The sequence below is a fragment of the Lissotriton vulgaris genome, chromosome 11 (assembly GCF_964263255.1).
Source record: "Lissotriton vulgaris chromosome 11, aLisVul1.2, whole genome shotgun sequence".
Lineage (NCBI taxonomy): Eukaryota > Metazoa > Chordata > Amphibia > Caudata > Salamandridae > Lissotriton > Lissotriton vulgaris.
Window position 1 is genome coordinate 831,793,603 of NC_141699.1, and position 24,184 is coordinate 831,817,786.

Genomic DNA, 24,184 nt, shown 5'->3' on the forward strand with positions numbered 1-24,184 from the left:
CCTATTGTTGCTGGGCGGCTGCATTGATACAAAAAGCTGTGTCAAGGTGGCAATGAAGCAGGACCTGCCTTCCGCCCCTTATCATTGTGTCAATTGTAATCAGACCCTTCCCTCAGTATTAGGGCATCCCTTATTTCCCCCCTCAGCCCCGCATATTTCGAGAGAGGAGAAAAAGCCAACCATCATCAAGTGCATGCTACTGAACGCAAGATCTATGGTGAAACACAGCACCGAACTGGCGGAGCTCATTCAGGACTCTGAGGTTCAGATCGCTTTTATAACCGAGTCCTGGACTGATGCAGCATCAGGCCCAGACATCGTCATCACCACGCCCCCAGACTATGTCTGCCACATGCTGAACAGAGAAATGAAGAAAGGCGGAGGGCTGGCTATCATATACCATAAATCATTTAGAGGGATAGTGAAGCCTGGGCTAACCAATTTAGATGAAGCGCTTATTTTTAACTTCATCCTCTCCGACCACCAAACCCTTAGAGGCTGCCTACTCTACAGGCCGCCCAGGGCTAAAGCACCTTTCCTCTCTGCCCTGAGCAGTTTGTTAGAAGAATCTATCTGTGCCAACTGCTTCACGCTACTAGGAGATTTTAATTTTCACCTAGAGAACGGCTCAGATCCAGACACTCAGGATCTCCTGGATCTGTTGCATGGGGTGGAGCTAAAACAACTGGTCAGCGGCCCAACTCATAAGGCAGGGCACACTCTGGATGGGATTTTTTCTAATCTCCCTAATCTAGAGGTCACAACAGTCCAGCCGGTTTCCTGGTCGGACCACGCGGCAGCCCATTTCAACATCATCGCAGCCCCCCCTACTGGACCCATTAAGCCCAAAAACACCCCAAAGATGATCAGGAAATGGAGAAACATAGAAGGCAAGACTCTGGAGGGTCTTTTGAAATCCTCTTTAATGCCTACCTCAAGCAATGTGGAGGAAGCAGCCATAGATTACACGATCTGGCTAGATGCTGCTTGCATGCAACTCGCGCCCCCAACCATCCACCATTCCACTCGCACATGCCCCTCCGCCCCCTGGTTTTCAGAACAAATTAGGAACCATAAAACCTTCTGTAAAAATTTAGAAAGAGAGTGGCGGAAAAACTATAGGGAAGAGGATAAAAAACTGCTTAACGCAGAGTTGAGAGCCTATAAGGAAATGATCCGCCAGGCTAAATGTGAGTTCTTCTCTAAACGCATCAAAGAAGCAAACAACTCTCCGAAGGAATTATTTAACTCAATTTCTTCCTTGGCCGCTCCCAAACCAGTTGACATACCACCCAGTCACCAACTTTGTGAAGACCTTGCCAATTTCTTTTTGAACAAGGTCGAGAAGATCTTTTATATCCTGGACAGCCAAATCAGGATTAACGCCTCAGACTTTACTACCGATACTCATCCTGAGAACAACAGGAAACTTAATAAACTTGAAAACTTCTCCCTTATCAGCGAGGAGGAGGTATCAAGTCAGCTAATGAGGATAAAATCAGGTTCCTCTCATGATCCCTGCCCTGACGCGATTGCTAAACTAGCTCCCGCCACTATTGCTTCGGGGCTCACCCCCCTGTTCAACACTATGCTGGGCAGAGGGGAATTTCCCCTATGCTGGAAACAAGCCTCTATCCTGCCCCTTTTAAAAAAGCCTAACTTAGACATAGCCGATCTGAACAACTTTAGTCCTATTGCCAGATTACCCCTCCCAGCTAAAATCATGGAGGGTATTCTAAACAAACAGCTTAGCACCTTCCTGGGAGCAGGAGATACGCTGGACTCCTCTCAACACGGATTCAGGGCGGGACACAGCACAGAATCGGCGTTGATTAAATCAGCCGAGGACATTCGAAGGGTGCTGGATGCGGGGGGCAGAGCCGCCCTGATCCTGCTGGATCTATCTGCGGCCTTCAAAACGGTCCACCATACATTATTGGTGGACCGATTGAGGGCCAGCGGGAATCAGGGAAAGGCACTTGACATCTTGAAAGCCTTCCTCGCCGGCAGGACTCAGTCGGTGGCCTTGGGGGATTTTGAATCCGAGCCATTTGTGCTCCCCTGCGGAGTCCCTCACGGGTCGTCCCTGAGTCCGACCCTTTTTAATGTTTACGTCTCCACCTTGGCGCCAGTGATTAGATCCTTCGGATTTGATCTCACATCCTACGCTGACGACACACAGATTGTGGTGTTGCTGCGTCCGGGAGATCTGGACAGCACAGCAGATCGGTTTAGATGCTGCATGCGGGAGGTGAGCAATTGGATGGCAGGAAACTGCCTCAAGCTCAATTCGGCTAAAACAGAAGTGCTGCTGTTTGGAGCAAGAGACAACTTCTGGTCCCCGCGTTGGTGGCCGGAGGAAATGGGGTCCCCCCCCTCTCCAGTGGCAAAAGTAAAAAATCTGGGTGTTTTGATGGATGACTCCCTGTCCTTTAGGCCGCAAATTAACGCTCTGTCTTCATCCATCCGTTATGTGCTCAAAACTATCCGGAAAATTCTGCCATTTCTGCCGATGGAGCATAAGAAGACAGTAGTGACTGGGCTTGTAATGTCGCGGTTGGATTACTGCAAGGCTCTACTTCTGAATGCCCAGCAGGGACTTTTAGATAAACTCCAGATTGCAGCAGCACGCCTGATTACGGGCACCCCCAAATTTGCCTCAGTCTCTCAGGACCTAGTAAAGCTTCATTGGTTGTCAGTTCGCAAGAGAATTATGTTTAAATCACTCTGCATGATATTCAAGGCATTGCACGGCTTGGGTCCCCACTGTATGATCCCTCTTTTCCAGTGGTACAAGCCAGTGCGAGCGTTAAGATCAGCCGAGCAGGGGCTGGCTGTAGTCCCCAGAGTAAGGAAAGCCCGTTGGGGAGGCAGAAGCCTATCCCTGGGAGCCGCTAAGGCGTGGAATGCGTTGCCTTCCAGCCTCAGACAGATTCCCGATTTACTCAAATTCAGGAAAGCACTTAAAACTCTGCTCTTTACCCGCTAACCCCTCTACCCAATCCCGCTAGTAATTATTCAGCGCCAGGACACCTCCGGGTAACAGTGCGCTTTAAAAATGTCAAAATAAATAAATACAATAGACAGTCTACAGGCAAGTTTGGTGACACTGCCACTCTCTTTGGGCCAATGACACCTCCCCAGCTGAGACTTACCACTTCCATGGGATGATTGGTTTGAATTCCATCAATATTGGTCACCTGGTATGTGGCACCAGGTATGATTTGCCTAGAGGGGACCAGACATTGGGCCACCATGGTGATGCTGGCCCTTGTGTCTCTGAAAGCTTCAATTTTCAGACCATCGATGTAGGACTCCTGTCTATACTTACTCAAAGTGTTTGGGCAAGCAGTGAAATTGGCAAACCCCATGCCATTCTCATAGACAGATGTATCTGGTGTAGGGGACCTGGATAGGCCAGAATCCACTGGTGCTCCAAAAATAACCCACCTAGATTTCTGGGGGCGCTCCCACCACCTGGGGGACCACTGCTGACAGTGACAGGAGGTGTTGGAGCTGTTTTTGGAGGAATATTTTCTTTATTGCCATTCTTGGGACAACAGCAGTCTGTTTTCCAATGCCCAACCTGTTTACAGGCATGGCAATAAGGCTTTTTCTCTGTTGAAGAAGTGTCGTGGGGCCCACCCTTTTCCTTGGAATTTTTGGGCCCTGGGGAAGTCTTTTCTTTAGATTTATCCCCTCCCTTATCTTGACGTTTGGTAGACTCCTTCTTCTGGTCATTGCCCTGATTCTTAGGCCTAATCCTGGTTCTGACCCATTTAGCCGCCCTCTTTCCCAATTCTTGGGGAGAGGTCAAATCTGAGTCCACCAGGTGCTGGTGTAAAAGCCGGTTCTGACAATTACTTAGGATCTGCTCCCTCATAATCAAATTATACAATCCTGTAAAGTCTTGTACTTTGCTGCCATGTAGCCAACCCTCCAGAGCCTTAGTAGCACAATCTACAAAATCAGTCCAGTCCTGTGTCTGTGTCTTCTGGGTATGTCTGAACTTCAACCTGTATTGTTCAGTGGTTAAGCTAAACCCATCTATTAGAGCACTCTTCAGGACATTGTAATTGTTAGCATCCTCATGTCTAACAGTGAGGAGCTTATCCCTCCCTTTCTCAGAAAAGGAGTACCATAAAATTGCTGCCCACTGTTCTTGGGGAACCTGCTGTACCATGCAGGCTCTCTCCAGAGCAGTTATCTACTTGTGGATGTCATCCCCATCTCTGTAGGGAGCACAATCTTTGTCAGGTTTCTATTATCAAAAGACCTGGCTTTCTCTCTAGGAGTTCTGTTGCTGCCACCAGTGGCATCTAAGCCACACAATTTCTGTTCCCTTGCTAAAGCAAGTTTAGCTTGGGCCAAGGCTACCTCTTCCCTCTCTATCTGGAGTTGGACAGCCCTCATCCTGGCCTTATGCTCTCTTCTCTGGGGGGAAGTCATTCCCCTTTGAGAATCTTTTGAGGCACTAGAAATGTGAGAATCCACTGAGGGAGTTCTCACCCTTCTATTGCCTGGAACAGATCTAGTTTGTACTCTGGGGAGGTGCTGGCCCTCTCCATTTCCAAGTAGGTCCAAGTTGGTCTGGGTAAGCCTGCCAACTAGTACCTGGTTACCCCTCTGATCCTGATCATCTTCATCCTCTTCTGATTCAGGTTCCTCCTCTAAAACTGGGGAATTCTCAATCTCAGGGGGGTTCACTCCATCTCCTTTATCTAAGGGAAGCTCCTTCTCCTTATCTAAATCATCCTTCTCCAGGATGGCTATCAGGGTGGGAATGGTAGGGTTGTGACCCTTTTTCAGCCCCCTTGAAGTGCACAAGGCACTCAAGTCTCTGTGGCTGAGGTTGTCATAGCTGGAGGTTGCCTTGGTAAGGTCAACCTTCACAGGTGAAGAGCCTGTAGCTCCCCCTGTGCCAGACATGACTGCTAGTGAGGTGCAAGTGGTGCACTTACCTACACTAAGTGTTTTCCTACTGTCCCTTGCTAGTGAGTTGTAGGCAGGGTGTGCTAAGCCCTTTGATCTACAACTACTAAGTTCAGTAGAACTTAAATATGCTAAGCTTTTGTTATATGTACCTAAGGTACTTAATGTGATCTTTCAATTTGATAAAAAGATTGCAATGGTAAAACAACAGCAAGCTCAAATCCGCACTGCTGCACACCAATGTGAGAAGTTGGCCTGATATATGATGTTTCCAATTCTGGAACCACCTGGTATCAGTCCAAACAATCCCTTATGGTGTCTGGTTGTAAGTCAACCTTATAGACAAGCTATCCTAATGGTAGCATGGACTAAGCAGCCTTAAAGGCTTAACTCAAGAGGTCGTGTTAAGCATGCTGTTTTACCAATCACAATCCTGTAATATCAAATGAAAGGACACCACACAAGAATATATTATAAAAATATATGTATTGTTTACTAGAATAATCCCCAGTACTCTTTATGAGCAAAGGGGCACAAGCGTTTAAACAAAAGCACAGTATAACATATGAAAGTTGCACAATTATGGATGAGGGCGGGTGGCCACTCAAACCATATATTAAGAAAGTGGTATAAGAGATACCAATCGAACAGTGGTTAGGCCTAGGGCCTAGGGAATCGCTGGGAGCAGTCGGCACTAGCAATGCTGAAGTCAGGAAAAGCCAGCGAGATTAGGGTGCAGCGCTTAAAGCGCGGCTTGCACCAATGCAATGTCAATGGTGCGTAAAAGTTACAAAGTTAGTGTTTTAGGAACCTTCCGAGTGACCTAGAAAGATTAAACTTTAGACACATACACTAGAGGTGTGTACCAGTGTGGTAACACTGTCGTTGCTGAGTTACCTCACCCACAGGAAGCGGGTGCATAGGTGCGAAGTAGTGTTTGGTTTCGTCACGCAGGTCAATGGTGCTTGGAGCTGAAGATGCTGCAGGCGGCTCGATGTGAAGAGTTCCAGTGGATCCAAGGGTGGATCTGAAGTGGTGAAGACCTGAAAGCAAAGGGGACAATGTTCAAAGTCACTGACCAGTGACCACCGTGGAACCAGATTGGAACCAGGCAAAGTCGGGTGCAAACAGGTGATGAGTTGTTGCTTCTCTCTGCAGCCACGTGGACATGAAGAGGTCAAGGATGTCCAGAGGTCGATCACGAGCTGTCCCACAAAGGCTCTAGCTGATGGCGGTGTCGGCAACTTGATTGAAGCAAACAGGCCTTGGCTAATGCAAGGCACGCAGAAAGTGAAAAAGGCTTATTACTTGGACCAGCAAGGTCAGAGTGGGTGGTCCTTTCTACAGGAGTGAGGGCAAGTCTGGAGTAACCAGACCCACAGTGTAGGTTATAGGTTTCTTCCCCAAGATGGCCGCTGACCATGTGGCAAGTGGCCGGGATGGCGCGTCAAGTGGCACAAAGCAAAAGGGCCCCACGCAGATCGTGGAAATGCTGGAGGGCTGATCTTTAGTGCAAATTTTGCTCGGTTCTAGGGCTTCTGAAACCCCAAAGCACAGCATAGAGAGTGCCTTGGGTGCTGCGCAGTCGGTGTCTTGGGGGACTTTCAAGATGTCCGGTCCCACGTCTCTCGGTACCTCCATGGGTCCCTTCTTTGCAGGGACTGTGAATCGGGCTGTGAAAAATCTGGGAGTCTGGGTCTTGTTGGGCTCTGCACTCGGGCTCTGGTGGGAGGTGGCGGCAAAGCAGATGTTGAGTTGCTGGATGGTGCCTGTGTTCACAGGGTGGCCCCTCCTAGGCCACAAGGGAGATGCTCTTCAGTCTTCTGTGCATCAGAATGTCGAAGTCCAGTCGTCTTCTTAGTTTAAAGTTGATTCAGGATGATCTGAGGTGCTATGGCACTGCTCCCACTCTTATTCCAATCTGAGGGGTGGATCACCTGCTAGGTCCCTCCCTATGGGTGGGACCAGGAAGGGGGGTGGTTACACCCCCTTTCCTTTGTCCAGGGTCGCGCTGGGACTGGGGCTGGTCTGCCCCAGAACCGGTTTGACCGGATTATGCAAGGGGAAGCCTTGTGCTCCCCAGGCAGTGTCTGGTTTCTTTCAAACCTCCCTGCTACAATCCACTATCTCCTGTCTGGGGTGGTGTGACACCTCCCCGTGACATAAAACCCTTTGTCCAGGCCTCCTCTGCTGAGTTTCGGTCAGCAGCAGGAGGTCAGACTTGTGTCTGTGGCAGAAGCGTCCATTTCGTGATGCTGAGGCTCTTTTAAAATCAACCGCGTTTTAGCAAAGTTACATGTGTTCTCCCTCTAGAGGGGTGGAATGCTATCCCCATCGACAGGACTGTCGAGGGGATAGTATTCCAAATCGTATGACACCTTACACTACATGTTTTGATAAAGCCAAACCAAAGTTAACATATAACCGTGAGGATTATAATGCACCTAAGAGTATATGGTATGGCAATATCCCGGAACAGCTTAGGGAATTGGTCCCAACAGCTGCAGACAGGCTCAGCTCATGCTAGAGCACCATCTCACATAAAACCAAGCACTCTGCCTCCAGGATTGTTAAGGCCTGCCATAGGAGTGACTTATAGGTATATATGTTTCCAGTTTAGGTTTAGATATAGGTATACTATATCTAAGCAAGAGGTGATTACACCAACTTGCCCCAGCTGAGTGATCAGCCAGTTGTGTTAATTTAAGAACCAGACAGGGGTGCCAAAAGCTATGCTGCAGCCCCTGGTAGGCCTTGGATGCACCTATGCCCATGGCACCTATAGTGCACTATATAGGGGCTGACAAGGTGTCCAGTACCAATTTGGTTATGCAACTAGGGTGCATGGAATCCATTTTAAGGAGTGAGCAGAGAGCCTGGGGCCCTGATTAGCAGGGAAACAGGCCAACTAAGTCGAAAACCAGCTAAACACAAGGCAAAAAATCTGGGGTAACCATAGTCAGGTATCCGCCTTCCTACATTGTGTGGCAGTATCTTTTGCATCGATAACACCTCTACCATATCTTGTCTTATAGTAATCGAAAACAGCAGTGTATGTAGGGGGAAGCATAAATGCCACATAACATAGTGGAGTGGTGTGGCTCACTGGTTAGAGGCGGCAGACCCGGAAGCAGAGAACGGCCCGGGACCAGGGTTCAATTCCCGACGCGGCACGGTCATGGACCAGGGTCAGCGGACTCGATAATTCTCGCCTCAGTGCCTACTCTAACCAGGGATCACACTCGGCAACTCTAGGCATTAGCTTGCCTCATCTCTACAATTTATACAAACGTGGAAACCCAATATACCCTTGTAGGCTTGGGCGGTCAATAATCAGGATAAAGGATAGCTACAAGGGATTTTGTTTTTAATCTTACTCAATTATTTTTCAGATTCTTGATTCTTACAATGGAACCTAATGTATCCTCAGGATAACTAACCAAATTTGTTAAACACTTTTGTAACACAACAATACATTCATTATTGAAAAAGGTAAAAAGTAAAAAGGCACACAGCAGGGGAAGGTTTATGTTAAAAAGAATTGTTTATATTGGTATGAATCACAAAATAAATTAATGGGGATAAAGGTTGAACAAAACTATACAGAAACCATCATGAATAGCAACAAATAAATATTAAATTGACAATTCATAACAGTAAAATCAACTCCATTAAGTAGATAAGGAAACCAAATTCACAAATGTATCTTGGTGTCCTATGGCAAGAATGCCTGGGGAGATGATGTTTATGTCGACGTTTCGGTCTTTTGGGCTGTCATCAACAAGACCATCATCAGGACTAGATTTTTTGAAAATAACCCCTTGGATAAACCCAGAGAATATAGTGGGTCTTTAAGTAATGAATGATGTTTCGATCTGGTGTGGTTCTGGATTAAAGCTGAGTAGATAACTTTGTGTAATCAAGGTTTCTTTCTTTAGAATGGGCTCTTGTACGGCTAATTCGAAGTGATTTACACAAACGGAACTGCGAGACCTGAATCAGTAGCAGTACTTACAAGCACTTTCGAGAGGTCAGCGGTTTGTAAAAATAAATCAATCTCGCTAACAATAGTAATTTAGATCGCCAAATATATATTCCGAAGTAGCTAGCAGAGGTTCATCAATCACTCCTGGACTAGCGCAAGTGGAATCAGAGAGTCGTTACTTTTTACCTTTTTCAATAATGAATGTATTGTCGTGTTACAAAAGTGTTTAACAAATTTGGTTAGTTATCCTGAGGATACATTAGGTTCCATTGTAAGAACCAAGAATCTGAAAAATAATTGAGTAAGATTAAAAACAAAATCCCTTGTAGCTATCCTTTATCCTGATCTTCTCTACAATGGCCCCCCACATTCGCCGTGGATGCCTGGTTTCACCTTGGAGATACCCAGTAGGGACCATCTCACAGGGATAGCCAGGACGGGTTCCCCAGCGGTCTACAGCGCTACGACGCCTCAGGGCAGCAGTGTGCTTTACAAGATCACATACATTACATACATTACATGTGCCAGAAAAATCAGATGGCAACCACGTGTATGCTTGTGACAAACAAAATACGTGCCTTTAGCTGGCACGAATGGAGGAGATTTCTGGGACGTATAAACGTATGTGTGAACACAAACACTCTTACCAATCTGAGCTCTCGGATTCTGACCATTACCTTGCAAACAAAGATGACCTCGGTGGGGTACAATCCAAATAGGAGGAGACCTTCGCTGTCTTTCTTTCTCCGTCAAGCTAACACTATATGTTGTCTTCTTCCAACCGACATATGCTCGTACCTCATCTTTAGGGATAGCGTTATGCGCATCGATATCTCTAATCATATCAACTATTCCCTGTATCAAGGCATTGTCTTTGACAGAACGTACAGAAGAGGCTTCATTCGCATAGATAAACATTGATTGGAGTGCCCAAACTGACCCATTAGGAGAAAAAGGCAAAACCAAATATGGCATTCCCTTATCTGTAGTATGTGGCATAAGACCACACACCCAACAATTCGTGGTATTTATGACTAGCTGATGCTGATGCAACATCTGTATAAACAAATTGTTCACAAATTCTGATCTTCGTGTCTGCTCATGTTCAGGTACCGTATGAAACTCATGTGGAAAAACAGTAGAAAAAGAAAGAGTAGGTTGGGATGTAGATGTAAGCGGCAATTGTGTGATATAGAAAATCCAACCCACACAAGCTAATGTAATATTCACAAGCATAAGAAAACACATTATTAAAAAACATTTGCTACGGAACAATATATACATTTTCATTTTGAAACCCTTTTCCTCAACACTGTTATCAGACCCAAAAGACTCCATCCTCTAACGTGCTGCTCACGGCTATTACCTTCTTCACTTAAGTGTGCGCCAAGATCGCACTAACGACCCTGAACCACAGACCTTGTGTCAATACGTGACTCACCCTTAAGGCTGTACCGCGACCCTGCAGCTGAGTCCGGATGGTGACTCAAAAAAGTAAAAAGTAAAAAAGTCTCTTGATCTGACAAGGTGTAATTCACTATATACAAAAATTCGGTTTTATTTGTCCATAGCAACAGGCTTTCTTGGCCTCAAATCGTAACATTCTTTATCAGGTACAGTTGGATCCTTAAATAAAAGTTCAGGATTGGTGGTGTCAATCTTTAGATGAGGAGGCACAGCAGCTTGCAGAACATCATCATCCTCGCGTTCTGACCGTGTCCATGTCAAATGAGCATCACAAAAAGGCACAAATGTGGGAACTCTCTCGCAATCTGTATCAGCTATACCATCCCTCACCCACTGATCATACGGTAAAGGCAAAGGAACTTTTTATCAGTGGGTGGCATGCACCCAGTTCTTTTTGCCGACTACTCTAACAGCGGTTCTAGTAGCCAAAAGGACTAAGTAAGGACCAGTCCATCTGGGTTCCAAATTCTTGGTACGCTGGAAGTTCTTGACCAGGACGTAGTGACCAGGTAGGATTGAATGTCCTGGATCTGTAGTAGCTGTTGGCAAACTGTCATAGACCTGTTGGTGGAGAACACGTAATTAAGCAGTCAAGTCATGTAAGTAATCCACCAACATAGGGTACTCAATACTGCTGTATTCTTTAGGACGAGGCACACCCCAAACATTCGCTGGACGACCAAAAACAATTTCGTATGGGCTGCTAAGTCCCACACGAGAATGCACTGATGTCCTTGTTGACATAAGAGCCAACAGCAAGGCATCCGGCTATGTAAGACCAGTGCTCGCTTGTACCTTAGCTATTTTCAGCTTCAAGGTACCATTGTAGCATTCAACAAGTCCAGCAGACTGGGGGTGATTCGCTGCATGGAACTTCTGCCTTATTCCCAAACCAGAACACACTTTCTTCATGATTTGACCCACAAATTCACTCCCATTGTCTGACCATACAATTCTCGGCAAACCATACCTAGGGAAGTATTCTCTCAGCAAAACCTTGGCTGTAGACAAGGCAGTATTATCCTTTAGGGGGTAGGCCTCTATCCATCTGGAAAAGGCACAAACAACCACGAGGACATACTTCAAGTTATTGCATCTCTCCATATGAATATAATCTAGCTGTATCACCTCAAACGGATACGTTGGAGGAGCAAAATGACCAGCTGGAGTTGAAGTTCCCTTACCAGGATTATAATTCAAACAAATCATACAATGTTTCACCACATTCTCTGCACATTTCGGAATTCCAGCATTCTGCCAAACTGGAGCCAACAATTTGCATATTCCCTTTGAACTGATGTGAGCCATTCCATGAGCCATAGTAACCACTGGGAGCACATACGCGTCAGGCAACAACCAGCGCTGGTGTTCTGACAACTCAACCCAACAACCTGTAGGATCCAACATACCCGTAGTCTCTCTCCACGTACTTACTTCCTTCTCAGTCGCTTCAGCCTGAATCATTTTCACACTTTCTATTGTCTTCACACATTCCACCAGCCATAACCCAATTAGCTGGGCCTGCAACATACATACGGCTCATCATGTCTTTCGCCGTTTCCTTCCCAACTTCATCCGCAAACGCATTCCCTCGACCAACATCGTCCACAAATTTCTTATGCGCACTACACTTCACAATTGCAATCTGCTTTGGGAGAGTGAGAGATTCCAAAAGTTCATTCACCAACTGTCCATGCTGAATTTTCGTTCCATGGGAAGTAAGGAACCCACGCTCTCTACACAAACGCCCAAAACTATGGGCAACACCAAACGCATACTGGCTATCGGTGTAAACATTCACTCGCTTTCCTTCTGACAACACGCGCGCTCTAGTCAGTGCAATCAACTCTACTGCTTGCGCAGAATTCTGTGGTATGCGTGCTGTCTCAACAACTGTATGTAAGGTTGTGATAGCAGACGCTGCAGTCGTCTCACCATTCGGAAGCTTAAAACACGAACCATCTTACCACAGCGTACCATCAACATCCGTAAGGGGATTATCCCTTAGGTCAACTCTAGCTTTCGTTTCTTCCTCTGTACGAAGAAAACAATCATGCTGTTCCTGAGGATCCGTCTCTGTAGAGATCGGTAACAACGTAGCTGGATTCAACACATTACATCTTTTAATGTGCACATGACTAGCCAACAATGTCAAGCTGAGTTTTCAACGCTTGACTATAGATGGAGGGACTTTCACAATAACCTTGGGGAGCTCTCTTAAACCGGAAGCTTCGGCCTCCTAATGAGAAGCCAAAAATATCCCTGCTCTCCTCAGCAATAGGAATACTGAAGAAAGCATTCTTCAAATCGATGACAGAAAACCAAGCTGCCGAAGCAGGAATCGGAGTCAACAAATCAGTGATATCAGGTACCACAGGAAACTGTGGCATGACAATCTTGTTGACCTCTCGAAGGTCAATCACAAACCGTTACACAGGTGGCTGAGAAGCATCAGTACGTTTAAGGACAGGCAAAACAGGACTGTTACACACATTACCTCTCGTTTCCTCTACTGCACCCTTCTCAACCAGATCATAGACAATCGCTAAAAGAGCTTTCTCACCATCGCTCGAAATCCTGTATTGTGGAATACGAGGCAGCCTAGCATTTGACTTAAGGGTAACAACATACGGAGGAATCTGCAAAAGACCAACATCATTTGGACCTGTGGCCCAAAGTGTATCAGGAAGCGAACGCAATTCCAGTGGCAAACAATCCTTAGACAAATACATTGGAGAAATCACTTTCTTACCAAGGGTAAGTTGTACTCCTGAAGGAGAACAAAGCAAGGTCACATACAATCTTTTTAGCAAGTCCAAACCCAACAGATTCTCACCACAACCAGTCGTTAGAATAAGCGAAGCTTCCAATTCACAAGGGCAAATGGAAAGGGACAAAGGACTAGAAACCGGGTTACGAACTGGGGCGCCTGAAAATCCTACTGAAACATTGGTCAAGCCAGACAAAGGTGCGCCAGGAAGTTTAGAGTGCATAATAGAACTCTTCATCGCACCAGTATCCAAAAGAAAAGGTTCTACCACACCTGATCTAACCACTTCAACATAAGGTCAACTCTGATCTACTGGAACTGACACTACTCCCTCACTTTGTCCTTGGCTGTCCTAGTTATCATTATAACCAGAACTCTCATCTTCGACATAGTAATCCTCAACATAATACTGGGCAGACTGACCACTCGGAACATTCTGTCTGTCAAAATAGTTCGCAGAATTCTGTAGGGAAGAGGAACGCTCATTTTGGGGGATCACACCACGTCCCCTACCCCTAGGAGCTTGCTGAAAACTACCACGACTTCTCTGACTAGGTACACCATTCGCACGCTGTAACAAAGCTGGGCAGCTATTCTTGTAATGACCTTCCTCTCTGCAATAAGCACACTGATTAGGGCCAGGAAATAATCGCGGAGCATAGGTCTCAGGCTTCTGTAACAATCTCTGAAATTGTGGAGGTTGCTGAAACTGAGGCTGATTCTGACGAGGTGGATAAGCTTGCTGCAAAAGAACTTTCGTCTTTAGATCCTTACTTTTCTTCTCTACTTTATCCTTCTCATCTTTATCCCTATTCTCGTAATATTGCGCAGTAGCCAATATCTGGGCCGACCAAGAAACAGCCCATGAACTCTCAGAGTCCTTTAACTTATTAGAAAGTTCGGGAAGCAAATTGAAGACAAATTTATCCACAAACAACCTTTGGCCACCTTCCGTACTCATATCCTGACCACTATGATCAATAAACGTCTCTTCAAACCTAGTGAAGAAATCAGATACACTCTCGTCTTTCTTCTGCTTACATGCTGCTAACTTATCCCAATTCACTCGTAAAGCGGGCATTATCGTTTTCATCAAATTAATAATTCTACCTGGTAATTCTGAAACTAAAGGTTCAGGTTTAGCACCTCCCTCCTGTCTACCATCTGCAGCAACAATATTCGCCCAGGTATCACATAATTCAGCAGCATGATTCTCATGAAGAATCTTTGCCCACAAAGGTTGAGGGACTACATTACCCATTAACATATCGATGTCAGCTAAATTCATAATCACGCTTCAACTGTCTGCGACAACTCCTTGTAATAACCAGCAGGATTCCTACGAGGGTCAGGTAAGGTTTGCTTAAGAGCCAAGACCTCTGCTCTCTTCCAAGGGACATGTACCCATACTCGCTGAAAATGAGGCGGAGCGGCAACAATATCCTGATTTACATTAGCCTGAACTGCTTCTTTCCATACAGGAGGAACTGCTCTCATAGGGTACTGTTTCACTTTCCTCCTAACAGAGGAATCAGGTTCATACAATGTCTGAGGCGAAAGCCTAGATCTGAAAGCAAGTATCGTCTCTACGGCATCTGTAACATCAGATTCCACTATCATCCCTTTAGCAAACTCTGACTGAACATCAAGCACATCCTGCGGAATCGGACCCAACTCATTATCTTCCCATTCTTGACGCAGAAAAGTACACATGACATCAAAAACATACCTTTGCTTAGGCGGTTCCCACTGAAAGAAAACATCCATAACCGCTGGCAAATCATACCTCGGAGCATTTAAAATCCACCTACGAGCCAACAAATCCAACACTGTCTGTTCCTCTGAACTAGGAAGCTGACTACGACTCTGCTTGCGTTCCGAAACAGGGGTCATATTCAGTGACCCAAACAATGGTGACAACAGATTAACAACAGTCTCGGTCATTCGTTTTCGAGCAGAAGGAGAAGAAGTAGACATAAGAACAGGAGAATAAGTATTCTGAGGCAAAGAAGGTGTAGGGACAAGAACAGTAGAATTCAAAGATGCAGAAGCAGAAGGCAAACGAGTTTGAGGCAAAGCTGGTAGCAAAGCTGGCGACCCTAGAATGGGTTGCGCAGGAGGAGGCAAAACCATCTGTGGAGCACCGGTTGGCTGAACAACAGCAGGAGGTTGAACAACAAAGGGTGGAACAACCGGGGGTAATGGAGGTGCAGTAGCACCCTGCACATAGGGGGGTGGCAATCTCAGTAAATGAGAGATCAAAGGAACTTTTTCAGGGTCTTCATCCACTTTTGGAAGGGATGGCGGCAAGGCCGGATAACATTTATCGATAGCCATGCAACGCTGTCTATCTAAGACTTCACTCGCACGCTCTTCTCCATCTTCCCTAAACTGCCTAGCAGCTCATAGTACTGACACATTCTTATCTTTCCTATCTCTCTTTGCTTGCTTAATTTCTCGCTGTTTGGCTTCCTTACGCCAAAGGCGGAAAGAGTCAAACATTGCCGGCCGGGCTTTCTTCTTGAACAGCACAACTTCTAGGTTATCTAAAATATTTGATTCGAAACTACCATGTTGGGGCCATCGTAAGACACCATCTTTCCTAGTATAGCGGATCCATACCTCATTATAGGTGATAGGACCCACTCCGTGTTTTAAATACAGCTCATAAGTTGGAGTTCCAACCGGAGGTATCGGACACGAGTCCTCCAATCGGGAATCCGTGTTGCAACCACAACTAAACCATTTCCTCATTTTGCTAAGACCAGGCATCTTATAGCTCACTAATCTAGCTTCAAACTTCAAGGGGTTATCAACTATCGATACTCTCGCAAATATACGAGCCCCTCGGCTTCGATTACTGCAGTAGCCGAATCAAACCAAATCAAGAATCAAACCAAGAACCAAACAAAGAACTAAACAAAGTTGTGGGAGCGACCCACTTATACTTAACCAAAATATCTGTCACGCCGCCAGAAGACCATCTATCGTCTTGCTCTACAAAGCATCTATCGAGGGTCCAAGACAGGGCGACAGTCAGGGCAGCAGTCCTTCGTAGCCGTCATAAAGCGGGAAGCCTCGCAGAAAATATCTTCGGTCCACGTCGACATGCAGGGGTCGATGAAGTGGCGGCCTTCCTCCAGAATTTCCTCACGTGGCTCCTCACGATCCTCGGGCTTGGACCGGTACCGCTGAAGTCGCCCCACCGCTGGGCGCCAACTGAAGAACCGGGTTTTTAGAACCCAGCGGCGCCAGGGACACGCCCAAAGTCTTCGGGTTCTCCTGTCTTGGCAAACAGAGACACGGAATACTTCTAGGTGGCGTCAGAGATCAAATTTATTAGCTGCAGCTAGTAGCAGTAATCCCAGCAACACAACACGGTGTACAACTCAAGAAACTGCTCAATTTTGTAGAGCAAGACATCAGTATTTATACACAATATTCACATTACAAATGGACACCCACTGCAGCAAATTCTGACCAATAGAAACACATTTCTATACATTATCACTTTCCAAAAAGGCTCACTTTACATTGTACCAACCCCACAAGTTAATTATTAGGATGTCCCAAATTCAATTTCCACAAGCCGGACAAACCCATAATCAAAAGCACAATGCATGTAACGAAGGAACATAAAAAGGAAACAATGATAGATAACGAGCAAGATAAGGCATGTGTAGAAAAGCTAAAAACTAACGATGTCCTGAACTTTGACTTGAAATCTCAGATAGCAATCAACTAAGGAAATTGACCTCACAAAGGGTCAGTTTCAGATAAAGAGGTCAGTTCCTTACAATGCACCTTAGAGTCAAGAAAAGGCTTAGTTAATAAGTGCATGAACAACTAAGCCCATGCAACTTCGTTCATCTAGTTACCTCCATGGGCCTACGTGATGGCAACACCAAAATGGAGGCACAAACAAAATGGAACCCATATTCGAGACAAAGTCTCTGAATACATAATGAACTCGCTAGTTAACATGACGCATTCACTCCATATTAGCCGTACTTGCTAAATACGGTACAACATCACCAAAATCGTAACGGAACCATAACATAACAGTCCAAGGCAGATTTTACAAAACCTCAATGCATGCATTTATATTTGTATGTATAAAGGTATGCAGATTATATATATGTTTATATATGTATGTATATATCTATACACATACATATATAAATGCGTAAATGCATATATATGTGCATATGTGTGCGTGTAGAGAGAGGTAGAGAGAGGTAAAGAGGCTAGAGGTGTAGAGGAAGAGGTGCAGAGGTAGAGAAGCAGAGAGGGAGAGGTAGAGAGGTAGAGGTAGAGATAGAGAGGTAGAGAGTAGTAGAGAGAGAGGTAGAGGGAGGTAGAGAGGTAGAGAGTAGAGAGTGAGTAATAGAGAGTAGAAAGTGAGTAGTAGAGAGTAGTAGAGAGAGTAGCAAAGAGTGAGTAGTAGAGAGCAGTAGAATTAGTAGTAGAGAGTGAGTAGTGGGGAGAAGTAGAGAGTGAGTAGTAGAGAGTGAGTAATAGAGAGTAGTAGAGAGTAGTAGAGAGTGAGTAGTAGAGTATGTAGTGGAGAGTAGTAGAGAGTGAGTAGTAGAGAGTGATATTAGAGAATAGCAGAGAGAGTGTAGTAGAGAGTGAGTAACAGAGAGAGCAGCAGAGAGTGAGGAGTAGAGTGAGTAGTAGAGAGTAATAGAGAGTGAGTAGTAGAGAGTAATAAAGAGAAAGTAGTAGAGAGTAGTAGAGAGTGAGTAGTCGAGAGTAGTAGAGAGAAAGTAGTAGAGAGTAGTAGAAAGTAGCAGAGAGTGAGTAGTAGTGAGTGAGTAGTAATGAGAGAGTGAGTAGTAGAGAGTAGTAGAGAGAGAGTAGTAGAGAGTGAGTAGTAGAGAGTAGTAGAGAGTGAGTAGTAGAGAGTTATAGAGAGCAAGTTAAAGAGAGTAGTTGAGAGTGAGTACTAGAGAGTGTGTAGTAGAGAGTAAGTAGTAGAGAGTAGTAGAGTGTGAGTAGTAGAGAGTGAGTAGTAGAGAGAGTAGTAGAGAGTAAGTTCTAGAGAGTAGTAGAGAGTGAGTAGTAGAGAGTGTGTAGTAGAGAGTGAGTAGTAGAGAGTAGTAGAATGTGAGTAGTAGAGAGTGTGTAGTAGAGAGTGAGTAGTAGAGAGTAGTAGAGTAGTAGAGAGTGAGTAGTAGAGTGAGCAGTAGAGAGTGAGTAGTAGAAAGTGAGTAGTGGAGAGTGAGCAGTAGAGAGTGAGTAGTAGAGAGTAGTAGAGTAGTAGAGAGTGAGTAGTAGAGTGAGCAGTAGAGAGTGAGTAGTAGAAAGTGAGTAGTGGAGAGCAAGTAGTAGAGAGTAGTACAGAGCAAGTAGTAGAGAGTGAGTAGTAGAGAGTGAGCAGTAGAGAGTGAGTAGTAGAGTGTAGTAGAGAGTGAGTAGAAGTGAGTGAGTAGTAGAGAGAGAGTGAGTAGTAGAGAGTAGTTGAGATAGAATAGTAGAGAGTGAGTAGTAGACAGTGAGTAGTAGAGAGTAGTAGAGAGTAAGTTCTAGAGAGTAGTAGAGAGTGAGTAGTAGAGAGTGTGTAGTAGAGAGTGAGTAGTAGAGAGTAGTAGAGTGTGAGTAGTAGAGAGTGAGTAGTAGAGAGCGTAGTAGAGAGTAGTAGAGTAGTAGAGAGTGAGTAGTAGAGTGAGAGTAGTAGAGAGTAGTAGAGTGAGTAATAGAGAGTGAGTAGTAGAGTAGTAGAGAGTGAGTAGTAGAGTGAGAGTAGTAGAGAGTAGTAGAGTGAGTAATAGAGAGTGAGTAGTAGAGTAGAAGAGAGTGAGTAGTAGAGAGTAGTAGAGAGTGAGTAGTAGAGTGCGAGTAGTAGAGAGTAGTAGAGTGAGTAATAGAGAGTGAGTAGTAGAGTAGTAGAGAGTGAGTGGTAGAGAGTAATAGAGAGTAGAAGAGTGAGTAGTAGAGAGTAAGTAGTAGAGAGAGTAGTAGAGAGTAGTCGAGTAGTAGAGAGTGAGTAGTAGAGAGTGAGTAGTAGAGAGTAGTAGAGAGCGAGTACTAGAGAGTGAGTAGTGGAGAGTGAGTAGTGGAGAGTAGTAGAGAGCGAGTAGTAGAGTGTGAGTAGTAGAGAGCGAGTAGTAGAGAGTGAGTAGTGGAGAGTGAGTAGTAGAGAGTAGTAGAGTGAGTAATAGAGAGTGAGTAGTAGAGTAGTAGAGAGTGAGTGGTAGAGAGTAATAGAGAGTAGAAGAGTGAGTAGTAGAGAGTAAGTAGTAGAGAGAGTAGTAGAGAGTAGTTGAGTAGTAGAGAGTGAGTAGTAGAGAGTGACTAGTAGAGAGTAGTAGAGAGCGAGTAGTAGAGAGTGAGTAGTAGAGAGTGAGTATTAGAGAGCGAATAATAGAGAGTGAGTAGTAGAGAGAGAATAGTAAAGAGTGAGTAGTAGAGTAGTAGTGAGTGAGTGGTAGAGAGTAGTAGAGTAGTAGAGTGAGTAGTAGAGACTAGTAGGGAGTGATTAGTAGAGAGCAAGTAGTAGAGAGTAGTAGAGTAGTAGAGAGTGAGTAGTAGAGTGAGCAGTAGAGAGTAGTAGAGAGTGAGTAGTGGAGAGCGAGTAGTAGAGAGTAGTAGAGAGTGAGTAGTAGAGAGTGAGTAGTAGAGACAGAGTAGTAGAGAGTAGTAGAGTGAGTAAAAGAGAGTGAGTAGGAGAGTAGTAGAGAGTGAGTGGTAGAGAGTAATAGAGAGCAGTAGAGTGAGTAGTAGAGAGTAGTAGAGAGTGGGTAGTAGATAGTAGTAGAGTAATAGAGCGTGAGTAGTAGAGAGTAGTAGAGAGCGAGTAGGAGAGAGTGAGTAGTAGAGAGTTAGTAGTAGAGATTGAGTATTAGAGAGCAAATAGTAGAGAGTGAGTAGTAGAGAGAGAATAGTAGAGAGTGTGTAGTAGAGAGTAAGTAGTAAAGAGTAGTAGAATGTGAGTAGTAGAGAGTTTGTAGTAGAGAGTGAGTAGTAGAGTGAGCAGTAGAGAGTGAGTAGTAGAAAGTGAGTAGTGGAGAGCAAGTAGTAGAGAGTAGTAGAGAGCAAGTAGTAGATAGTGAGTAGTAGAGAGTGAGCAGTAGAGAGTGAGTAGTAGAGTGTAGTAGAGAGTGAGTAGTAGTGAGTGAGTAGTAGAGAGAGAGTGAGTAGTAGAGAGTAGTTGAGATAGAATAGTAGAGAGTGAGTAGTAGACAGTGAGTAGTAGAGAGTAGTAGAGAGTAAGTTCTAGAGAGTAGTAGAGAGTGAGTAGTAGAGAGTGTGTAGTAGAGAGTGAGTAGTAGAGAGTAGTAGAGTGTGAATAGTAGAGAGTGAGTAGTAGAGAGCGTAGTAGAAAGTAGTAGAGTAGTAGAGAGTGAGTAGTAGAGTGAGAGTAGTAGAGTGAGTAATAGAGAGTGAGTAGTAGAGTAGTAGAGAGTGAGTAGTAGAGTGAGAGTAGTAGAGAGAAGTAGAGTGAGTAATAGAGAGTGCTTAGTAGAGTAGTAGAGAGTGAGTAGTAGAGAGTAGTAGAGAGTGAGTAGTAGAGTGCGAGTAGTAGAGAGTAGTAGAGTGAGTAATAGAGAATGAGTAGTAGAGTAGTAGAGAGTGAGTGGTAGAGAGTAATAGAGAGTAGAAGAGTGAGTAGTAGAGAGTGAGTAGTAGAGAGAGTAGTAGAGAGTAGTCGAGTAGTAGAGAGTGAGTAGTAGAGAGTGAGTAGTAGAGAGTAGTAGAGAGGGAGTAGTAGAGAGTGAGTAGTGGAGAGTGAGTAGTGGAGAGTATTGGAGAGTAGTATAGTGAGTAGTAGAGACTAGTAGAGAGTGATTAGTAGAGAACAAGCAGTAGAGAGTGGTAGTAGAGATTAGTAGAGAGTAATGGAGAGTGAGTAGTAGAGAGTAGTAAAGAGTGAGTAGTAGAGAGTAGTAAAGAGTAAGTAGTAGAGAGTGAGTAGTAGAGAGTGAGTAGTAGAGAGTACTAGAGAGTGAGTAGTAGTGAGTGAGTAGTAGAGAGAGAGTGAGTAGTAGAGAGTAGTTGAGACAGAATAGTAGAGAGTGAGTAGTAGACAGTGAGTAGTAGAGAGTAGTATAGAGTAAGTTCTAGAGAGTAGTAGAGAGTGAGTAGTAGAGAGTGTGTAGTAGGGAGTGAGTCGTAAAGAGTAGTAGAGTGTGAGTAGTAGAGAGTGAGTAGTAGAGAGCGTAGTAGAGAGTAGTAGAGTAGTAGTAAGTGAGTAGAAGAGAGTGAGTAGTGGAGAGTGAGTAGTAGAGAGTAATAGAGAGCGAGTAGTAGAGAGTAAGTAGTAGAGAGTGAGTAGTAGTGAGTAGTAGAGAGTGAGTAGTAGAGAGAGAGTAGTAGAGTGAGTAAAAGAGAGTGAGTAGTAGAGTATTAGAGAGTGAGTGGTAGAGATTAATAGAGAGTAGTAGAGTGAGTGTGAGTAGCAGAGAGAGTAGTAGAGAGTAGTAGAGTAGTAGAGAGTGAGTAGTAGGGAGTGAGTAGTAGAGAGTAGTAGAGAGCGAGTAGTAGAGAGTGAGTAGTGGAGAGTGAGTAGTGGAGCGTAGTAGAGAGCGAGTAGTAGAGAGTGAGTAGTAGAGAGTGAGTCTTAGAGAGCGAATAATAGAGAGTGAGTAGTAGAGAGAGAATAGTAGAGAGTGAGTAGTAGAGTAGTAGTGAGTGAGTGGTAGAGAGTAGTAGAGAGTAGTAGAGTGAGTAGTAGAGACTAGTAGAGCGTGATTAGTAGAGGGCAAGTAGTAGAGAGTAGTAGAGTATGATGTTTTGTGGTTTGATGTTTTGTGGTTTTTGTATAGCGCACAAACACTCCAAGGAGCATCTTGGCGCTGCTGACTTCACTGCAAAGATGGAATGTTTGGGGGTAGTAGCTGAGCTTTAGATGTCCTTAGACTAGAGTCTTACATTTTGCATCAGATAGTCCATAAATCCAGGTTTTTAGGAGTTTTTTATAGATTTTTTCTGATGGTGATGCTCTAAGTTTAGCTGGAAGGGTATTCCAGGCTTTGGCGCCTAGGACTGCCAGGGATTTGCCACCCTTGGTGGTCAGTCTAAACTTGGGTATGGTCATTAGATTAGCTGTGGCTGATCTAAGTTCCCTATTTGGGAGGTATCTGTGAAATTTGGTTGACAGATATTTGGGTCCGCACTTATGGAAGCCTCTGTATGTGATCAGAAGGATTTTAAATAGTATCCGTTTTTGGATGGGGAGCAAGTGCAACGCATTCAGAGCAGCTGATGCGGATGATCTTCTAGGCCATCTCAAAACAAGCCGGGCCGCCGCATTTTGGATCATTTGCAGTTTGTGCAGGGTAGATTTTGCCGCTCCTGCGTACAAACTGTTGCAATAATCGATTCTCGATGTTATGAGAGCGATTGCAACTGGACGGCCAGTGGGAGGTAATCAAAAAATTTTCTGAGGCCCTTGATTATGTTGAAACAAACACCAGCCACTTCTTTGGATTGCTGTTTAAAGGACAGCATATCGTCATATTTTATACCCAAGTTGCGTGTAGCACTGATGGTATTGGGGGGGGCTTCTGCATCTAATGGCCAGCATGTACGAGGGGAAAAGATGTTATTTTTCCCGAAGGGCAGGATCTCTGTTTTCGCAGAGTTGCACTTAAGATGGTTATTGTGCATCCATCCAAAAGTCGCAGTTAGGCAATCTTTCAATATCTGTTCGGCCTTCCCTGTATCCTCATCTAAGACCAGGACCAGTTGGGTATCGTCTGCATATGCAACCGTTGTTACATTAAGCGTGGCAATTAGGTTGATCAAGGGTGCCATATACAGATTGAACAAGGTAGGGCTCAGCTAGAGCCCTGGGGCACCCCTGACCTAACCTCCTTCTCCTCTGAGTAGAAGTATCCCAATTTGGTTATCTGTTTTCTGTGGAGCAGAACATTTTTAAACCATTTCAACACGGTGCCCCCAATGCCTGCCTCAGCTAGGCGATGTAGTAAGATGGTATGGGACACCGTGTCGAATGCTGCAGATAAGTCCAGAAGAATCAGGACTGCCTTCTTCCCCTGGTCAAGTGCCGCTCTTATGGTTTCTGTCGTTGACAGGAGTGCTGTTTCTGTAGAGTGGTTAGCTCTGAAACCTGCCTGGATTGGATGTAGTATATTGTTTGTTTCGAGAAATGATGAAAGTTGTTAATTTACCAGGGTTTCGGCACATTTACATAAGGCGGGGAGTTGTGAGATGGGTCTCAGGTTAGTTAAAACGGATGGATCGTGTAGTGGTTTTTTTTGTAGGGGTTTTACTATCGCTGTCTTCCATGTGCTGGGGATTTCCCCCGACTGGAGTGAGACGTTTATAATGGTATTGATCATAGGGTTGACCTCATTTTTTATTTCGTGGACTAGTGCAGGAGGGCAGGGATCAAGTGGTGATCCTGATTTAATTTTTGACATTGTATGAGATGTCTCATGCAGATCAGTTGTAGTAAAAGTATTCAATTTGATTTTATCTGGGTTGGTTTCTAAAGCTAGATTGTCGGTATTTACAATCACTTCAGGAAAGTGTTTTGTGATGTTAACTATTTTTTGTTCAAAATAATCTGCGATTTCATTGCAGAAACTCTGTGATGGAGGTATTTCCTGTGACAGAGTAGTAGGGAGTGAGTAGTAGAGTGAGCAGTAGAGAGTAGTAGAGAGTGAGTAGTAGAGAGTGAGTAGTGGACAGTGAGTAGTAGAGAGTAGTAGAGAGTGAGTAGTAGAAAGTGAGTAGTAGAGAGTGAGTAGTGGATAGTAGTAGAGAGAGAGTAGTAGAGAGTAGTAGAGTGAGTAATAGAGAGTGAGTAGTAGAGTAGTAGAGAGTGAGTGGTAGAGAGTACTAGAGAGTAGTAGAGTGAGTAGTAGAGAGTGGTAGAGAGTGAGTAGTAGAGAGAGTAGTAGAGAGTAGTAGAGTAGTAGAGAGTGTGTAGTAGAGAGTGAGTAGTACAGAGTGAGTATTAGAGAGTGAATAGTAGAGAGTGAGTGGTAGAGAGAGAATAGTAGAGAGTTAGTAGTAGAGTAGTAGTGAGTGAGTGGTAGAGAGTAGTAGAGAGTAGTAGA